Here is an 8,488-nt window from a genome sequence, read left to right on the forward strand (position 1 = left end):
TATTTACTTATTCGGATCCCAGCTAAGTGCCTCCAAATGTAACCCTAGGTTCGAATATTCAGGGTAACTTAAGGTGTCATAAAAGTGAGTGCCTCCACCCAGACTTTAAGGACAATATGTTTAGCATATATTGTAGGGCATGTCTGGGAATGCCCGTATGTCTTAAGTTTAGTATTACCCACAATATATTTTTACCTTATAACTTTACCATATGTAATTATATCTTACAGAAGAACTTCCCAAGACTCCTCTCCTTACTTGTGAACACCGCTCTTCCAGTCTTCGGCACTATTCAGGTAAGTATCTAAAAGTAGGTAAACAGTTCACAAGTTTGTTTGTATATTAAATTATTTTATCATTAAATGTTAATACACATGACAATACGAATGAGGATCCTGCTCGGCATAACTGGGTTAACATATATCATGCATCTATCATGAACAAGAATAAATACAATATACAGTATATAGTCTGAATTATAAGTCAATTCACCCCTTTTTATATATACATATATATATATATATACATAAATATATCCTCCCTTTGTATTGAAATAGGTGTGCCGCTGACTCCTGTTTTGACAGATATCTCCCTTGTAAGTCAGATATTAGAGAACTAATTCCTTAGTGTTGTTTCTGTCCCTGGCTGACACTTCCTTATGTAACTCCTTGCAACTGTGCCACAAATTAGATACTATTTTCAGTGCCCGTTACAGTATCATTATATTCCAAAAGTAATGGTTACAATTGTACCCACAGGATGATGTTCCTAACTGAATTCAGTACTGATGCTGACTGTAGTTTTTTTGTATGCCTCTTTCTCTGTAGAAGTCACTGAGTATGCATTGTTCAAATAAAAGTTCTACTTAAATGCATTTAAGTGGTTGGTAATTACAGGAGTGAATAGGCATACTAATTAATATGCGCATATATTCCTATAATGAGTTCCATTTACTATGTAGGCTATGATCTTTATGTACACATTTGAGGTGTTATCCTTAAGGTTAATGTTAAATAACCACCAGATAAACTGAACTAGTCTGCCTCTAGTTATGGTGGGCCAGCTTTCCAGCTTTCAGTGTAAATTACTCTTGGTACAGTATCAGTCCCTGAACTGGCCACTACTGCTGTCTCAGTTGTGAATAGTGTACTTGGGTTTACAGACCTTAGATGTCTTCAATGAAAGGCTCCAGCCAATCACCACAGCAGTTATCGTGAAGCCACACCCCCAACTCCTACTATTGGTGGACTGCTTAATCTGGGGGTTTTGATTGATATGGCTGGGAGGCTTGGCTCTGACGGCGGCAGCTATTAAAGACTGAGGAAAGAGGGCTAATTGCGGTTCCGCTCTGGCAGCCCTTCACCTCTTCCCCCTCCTCTTTGATCCGGCAGCTGAGCAGGTATGAAGGGGCGCTCACCCTTGTCAGCTGTGTTTGTCACTTCTCCCCCTGTTCAGGGGTCACAGGCGCCTCTCTCTGCTCCCCCATCGCGGAAGTCTCACAGTGCCGGTATCTGCTCCCCCGGCTCTGAGGTCATGGGATCCGATCTCTGCTCTTCCGTCGCTGAAGGCTCGCAGGCGCCGCTCTCTGTTCCCTCATTGCTCAAAGCTCCCAGGCGCCGCTCTCTGCTCCTTCGTTGCGTCAGGCTCTCAGTGACAGCATCGGCTCCTCCGGCTCTGAGGTCACTGGCGCCGCTCAGTCTTCCTCTTCTGTGTGCTCACAGATGGTATTGGCCGCTTCCTCTCTCTTGCTGCCCACTAATGTTCACAGCACAGCTCTTTGCTGCGGGGCAGGAGAGGAAGAAGTAGCTCTCACCGCGGCGCACACCGAATCAACCCCTCTGCGCTGAAGTCTCCCTTTTTATAGTCGTTTTTCTATCCGCGAGGGCACTGTTCTTTCCGTCCGAGGCCACGAGCAAGTACAGTTGTTCTCGAGCCCGGTCTCAATCATAGTATGGGCAGCATACGGGTACTAGTTACTTCAGTCAGCCAGGATTACTGCTTCCCTCATAAATGTCTCTATACAACGGCACTGCTTTGTACTAATTAAACACCACATAAACATACATATATTAAATATACTATTTATATATATATATATATATATATATATAGTAAACAATATTACATTGCTCCCCCTGGTGATCTGACACTGGCCATAACTATATTCAGATCACCATTAATACCGCAATAAATAACACAATATTAGCTGCTATTCCCTATATAGCCAAAGTAAGGCCAAGTGAATACTATACTAGCGTGGATTATTCTAGGCTCCTCCTTAGAATGTCCTAGTCGGTCATATGTTAGAATCATAGGGGGCCTATGAACTCTTTGGGGATGTAAATACTCATGATTTTCACCTACTGAGGACCATGTTGATTCATCTGCAATAAGTATTCATCAATTATAGATGTCAGATAGTCATTTTCAGTTGTTAAATCCCCAGATATTGTAGGAGAACTCTAATTTTCCCTGTCTAATGGAAATTCATTTCTCACAAGTTGGTTGGACGTTATCTTGCTTCTCTCCCAATTACCAGAGAAAGGTGTATCACTGTAGAAATACCCCATGTTTGAATCATTTAAGTCCACTGGGAGTTGATCAGTAGAGGACATAGTATTAGAGTTTTCTTTATGTTGAGTGAGTGTAGTCTTTTTAACCGTGCCCCAATCATTTACAAGGATTCCTTCAAATGAAATATCCTGTCTAATGGGCAATAAATGCTGACGGTGATAGGTAAGTATAGGCCCGTCAGTATTTTCGGGAATTAGTTGGTAAACAGGAATATCCGGAAGTTGTTTCACTATACAGTATGGGACCTCTCGCCATCTATTGGCTAACTTCTGACGTCTAGGATCCCCTAACCATCTTATTAATACTCAACTACCTGGAAGAAGTAGTTGTTCCTTTACTCTTGCATCATATATGGTTTTATTTCTTCTACCTTGTTTTTCAGAGGCTTTCTGAGCTAGATCATAGGCGGTTTGCAAATCTTTCCTTAAATTTTTTTACATATTTATTATGTGTAGTGTAGCGATCAGTAGAAATGGAGGTGCCTAGGCAAACATCTATAGGAAGTCGTGCATCTCTTCCAAACATAAGTGCATAGGGGGAGTACCCAGTGGCATCATTCTGGGTATAGTTGTAGGCATGGATAAGCTGACTAACATAGTGTTTCCATTGAATTTTTTTTTCTGAGGTCCCCAACATATCAAGGAGAGTTCTATTGAATCGCTCAGGTAAGGATACCCTTGAGGGTGATATGGAGTTGTTCGTGATTTCTTTATTCCGCAACAAAGGCATAGTTCTTTCATCAATTTATTTTCGAAGTCCCTTCCCTGGTTGGCATGAATTCTGGCAGGTAATCAGTAGTGTACAAAAAATTTGTCCCATAAAGTTTTAGCTACGGTCAGGGCTTTCTGGTCTACAGTAACGTAGGCTTGGGCATAGCGGGTAAAATGATCAGTAATGACAAGAATGTTGTTTTCTTTTCCATTAGGTCCCTCTAGACACAAAAAATCTATGCAAACCAATTCCATGGGTCCTGAGCTCTTTAAGTTAACTAACTCGGCAACAGGCGTGGGCAGCGTTTTCCTCAGTATACAATTTCGACAATTCTTGCAGTAATACTCAATATCTTTGCTCATGTAAGGCCAATATACTCATTCATTAATATTTTGGAACGTTTTCTCATACCCCAAGTGGCCATGTTGATCATGCAAGGTCTTAAGAACCATAGGTATGTGACAGGTAGGTAGCACAAGTTGATATCGAAACTGTCTATGCTGGTAAGTAATCTTCCTAAATAAGATGCCCTGTTTAAAAATGAATTTCTTTCATTGTCGCAGTAAAGCTTTCATTGGGAAAGTCAGCTCGTATTCCTTTGACCCACTTTTATTTGTAAGGTGGTCTATTACAGCTGCTATATCGGGGTCATTTCGCTGATCATACTTCAATTGTTCCTTAAACAATACATTTAATTCACGGAAATCAGAGTCAGTGAATCCACAATATGAGGAAGGAAGGGCCGCTTGTGAGGCTCCTAGTGAATCAATTACCCCTATCGATTTAAGGTGAAACACAGTGGATTGATGGCACAATCCTCGCATCGCTGGTGCTGGTATTTCTACCCATTCATCATTGGGACTTATGCTATCAGGGTGAGGTAATCGGGACAATGCATCTGCTTCTATATTCATTATTCCTGGTTTGTACTTTAGAGAGAAATTGTAACTGGACAAAGCAGCTAGCCATCTATGTCCAGTGGCATCCAATTTAGCTGTAGTGTTTATATAGGTGAGTGGGTTGTTGTCAGTAAGAACTGTAAACGTCACTCCATAAAGGTAATCATGGAGCTTATCCACCACAGCCCATTTGAGGGCAAGAAATTCTAATTTATGGACAGCATATTTCTTCTCACTGGTGGACAGTCCTCTACTGACATAAGGTACTGGTTTTAAAACATCTTCCTGTTTTTGATATAAGACTCCCCCTAACCCTTCAAAGGAGGCATCAATATGAAGTTCGTATGGCAACTCAGGATGGCATAAGTGAGCACAGGAGAATGTGTTAGACAAACTTTTAATTTATTAAAGGCTTCTTCACAATGGGAAGTCCACCTTTCACCAAAGGCATCTTGGGGTTTGTAATATTCTTTATGGATGTTAGCACAATGACGAGCTTTAGTGCAATTATTTGGAGGATACCCCTTCGTTAGTTCAGTCAAAGGTGAAGCAATCTTTAAGTATTCTCCAATGAAATGCCTATAGTATCTACAGAACCCTAGGAAAGAGCGTAGATCTTTCAGATTATTTGGCCTAGGCCAATTTCTAACAGCAGCGATTTTGTCAGGATCAGTGGATACTCCTTCTCGGTTGACTATATGTCACAGATATTTTACTGTGGTTTGACATAATTTGCATTTGTCAATGGATAACTTGAGCCCTCGATTTTTCAACCGATGTAACACTTTAAGCAGTCTTTGGTTATGCTCCTCTAAAGTTCTCCCGAAAACAATGATGTCATCAAGATACACAAGAACTTCTAGATAACACATATCTCCAATTATTTGTTCCATTGTTCTTTGAAAAGTTGCGGGTGCACCTTTAATTCCTTGTGTCATTTTCAAAAACTCAAAGAATCCAATGTGACAAATAAAAGCTGTTTTGGGCTGATCATCAGGATGCATCGGTATTTGATAATAACCACATCGCATGTCTAATACAGAGAACCACTGACTACCCTGTAGACAGTCTAGAGCTTCCTCTACCTTTGGGACAGTGTATTGGTCAGGGATAGTGCGATTATTTAAAGTACGGTAATCAATACATAGTCTAAGGTTCCCATTCTTTTTCCGGGCTACTACGATGGGTGAGGCATAGGGGCTTTCTGAAGCAGCTATTACATGATTTTATAATAAACCCTTTAAATGTTGTCTCACATCCTCGAAGTCGGCTGGAGCCAACCTTCGAGATCGCTCCCTAAAAGGAGTGGCATCAGTTAAGTTTATTCGATGTTCAATTCCCGTTGCTGTTCCTAAATCCCATTCATCTAAGGAGAAGACTTGCTCCCTGTGTTGGAGCTGGGACATTAGATGTTCTTTCTCCTTGGGGTCAATATCACTGCCGTGAAAACAACTATTAAGCTTGGTAATAAAAGAATTGTCATCTAATGCAGTGATAGTAGTAGGTGATGGGAGAAGGCTAGTATTTACAGAATCAGAAATAGCCACTTGAGAAAGACATGAGTGTACGGACTGGGAGACATTATAATTATCACTTTGAGATAAACACCAATCAGATGAAGTTTTAAAAAGATTGGAGTTGGTTCCAACTTTTACTGATATCACTCCTTTATCCCCAGGTGAATCAGGGCATATTAAAGCAATAAATGGTAATGGTTGACTAGAACCAGTGGAAGTCGGGGGAAACTCAATTTGTGCAGTTATGTATCCCAAATAAGGCTACTTCTGATTACTTAACCCCCAAATAACTAACCCATCAAAGGACATTATAGGAATTTCTGAAAGATATGCTGATACCAGCTCTCAAAAATAATCGACACTTGTGAACCACTGTCTAATAATGCTGTACAGCTATGTCCATTTAACAGTATTTGTACCAATGCGGCCGATCCCATCATTCCCTCAGGAATAATGTTAGGCCACTGGGCACTCCCCATTGCGCACAGAATTATAGGCAGGGAGTCGATGCGGGGTTCATCCACGTCCCCTCTGAGTTTTCCGACCTTACAGTAATCCTCTTATCAATCGGATTTGAACTTTGTCTGCTGTATCCTCCTTGAGTACATTCAAAGGACCTATGGCCCAATTGTCCACATCTGTAATAGGTTATATTAGAGCGGTTTTCTAATCGTCTATCTGTTCCTCTACCTCTTCCAATAACAATCGAATTTGGATTTTCAGTGGAATTGTTCTGTATAGCAATTAGCTGATCCAGTTTCTTATTTTGATCCTCTAATAATTTAAGCAGCCGATCATTCACAGGAGGGACTTCAGGAGTAGGGACTACCACTTTAACTCTCTTTAAATTTTTCTCCCTATTTTCAATTTGGACCTCTTCCAGTTTTATTTCTTTAATTAATTCTCCTAACATTGGTGCAGGATCCCTGGACACGCTACATCTTAAACGTTGAGCTACCGGATTGGTAGTCAGAGCTCCTCATAACACATACTTCAACCGCCTCTCATCAATTTCCTGCGGGGTAATCCCTCCCTTGTCCAATAATTTGTAAAGTATTTTATCTAGGCGATAAATGTAATTGGTAAGGGTCTCGGTAGGCTCTTGATAACTTTGATTCAATCTGGACAGAATGTCCCCAACATCTTCTAAAGTACCAAACGAATAATCTAAAGCATCAAAATAATCTTTTAATGTGGCTTGAGGATTACTTCTCCTAGTGGCGTGTATAATCCCCATAGTGGGTCCCCACAAGCTCTCAACAATCGTTTGTTTTTTTATGTGTTCTGGACACCTCCATTCCTCTGAATGTTGTACAGCTGCCTCCCTCCATACGTCATAGTTTTCCTCTCTGGTGGGGATAGACATTACTCCAGAAAATATTCGTAGTCTTCTATACCCCCCTTCATAGTGCCACCTTTCGAAGTGACTTACTACTTTATCCATCATTGCTTCAACATGTGGTTCTATTTTATCCTCACTTAATATATCCTCTGTACTGGGTTTACTATCATTACGGTAACATCCAGCAGTAATACCATCTGTTTTACTTTCCTCAGTTGTTATTATCTTGTCCCCTTTCTCTGTGTATTTTTCTGCAGGCCACATCACTTGCCATCTTCTACCAGGTACTTTCTCCACTAATATATTAGCTGGTATTAGCAACACATCTAACACATTACTATTACTGACATAGCGCATGGCTCATCATCCACGTGTCTACAATATATGGGTGCTTTATTCCATACATCCTCTGCACTTCCCTTATAATATCTTCCTCAGTAATATCTGTAAAAGTCCCTAAAATACTTATACTCTTCTGTATATCTATCCCCTTATTCTTACACCACTTAAAAATATCTTCTCCACTGATAATCTCCATTTTTATATACTTATTCGGATCCCAGCTAAATGCCTCCAAATGTAACCCTAGGTTTGAATATTCAGGGTAACTTAAGGTGTCATAAAAGTGAGTGCCTCCACCCAGACTTTAAGGACAATATGTTTAGCATATATTGTAGGGCATGTCTGGGAATGCCCGTATGTCTTAAGTTTAGTATTACCCACAATATATTTTTACCTTATAACTTTACCATATATAATTATATCTTACAGAAGAACTTCCCAAGACTCCTCTCCTTACTTGTGAACACCGCTCTTCCAGTCTTCGGCACTATTCAGGTAAGTATCTCAAATTAGGTAAACAGTTCACAAGTTTGTTTGTAGATTAAATTATTTTATCATTAAATGTTAATACACATGACAATACGAATGAGGATCCTGCTCGGCATAACTGGGTTAACATATATCATGCATCTATCATGAACAAGAATAAATACAATATACAGTATATAGTCTGAATTATAAGTCAATTCACCCCTTTTTATATATACATATATATATATATATATACACATAAATATATCCTCCCTTTGTATTGAAATAGGTGTGCCGCTGACTCCTGTTTTGACAGATATCTCCCTTGTAAGTCAGATATTAGAGAACTAATTCCTTAGTGTTGTTTCTGTCCCTGGCTGACACTTCCTTATGTAACTCCTTGCAACTGTGCCACAAATTAGATACTATTTTCAGTGCCCGTTACAGTATCATTATATTCCAAAAGTAATGGTTACATTTGTACCCACAGGATGATGTTCCTAACTGAATTCAGTACTGATGCTGACTGTAGTTTTTTTGTATGCCTCTTTCTCTGTAGAAGTCACTGAGTATGCATTGTTCAAATAAAAGTTCTACTTAAATGCATTTAAGTGGTTGGTAATTACAGGAGT

At 39.9% G+C, this 8,488-nt stretch overlaps 1 long non-coding RNA gene across 1 annotated transcript; it reads left to right on the forward strand.

The window, feature by feature from the left end:
• The first annotated feature begins 224 nt into the window (after positions 1 to 224).
• Positions 225 to 7,880, forward strand: LOC134947895 (uncharacterized). Its single transcript, XR_010182841.1, has 3 exons — positions 225 to 296; positions 7,301 to 7,327; positions 7,815 to 7,880. It is a non-coding gene; the product is annotated as an uncharacterized LOC134947895 (long non-coding RNA).
• Positions 7,881 to 8,488: the final 608 nt, after the last annotated feature.

Source organism: Pseudophryne corroboree, chromosome 8 (genome assembly GCF_028390025.1).
Source record: "Pseudophryne corroboree isolate aPseCor3 chromosome 8, aPseCor3.hap2, whole genome shotgun sequence".
NCBI lineage: Eukaryota > Metazoa > Chordata > Amphibia > Anura > Myobatrachidae > Pseudophryne > Pseudophryne corroboree.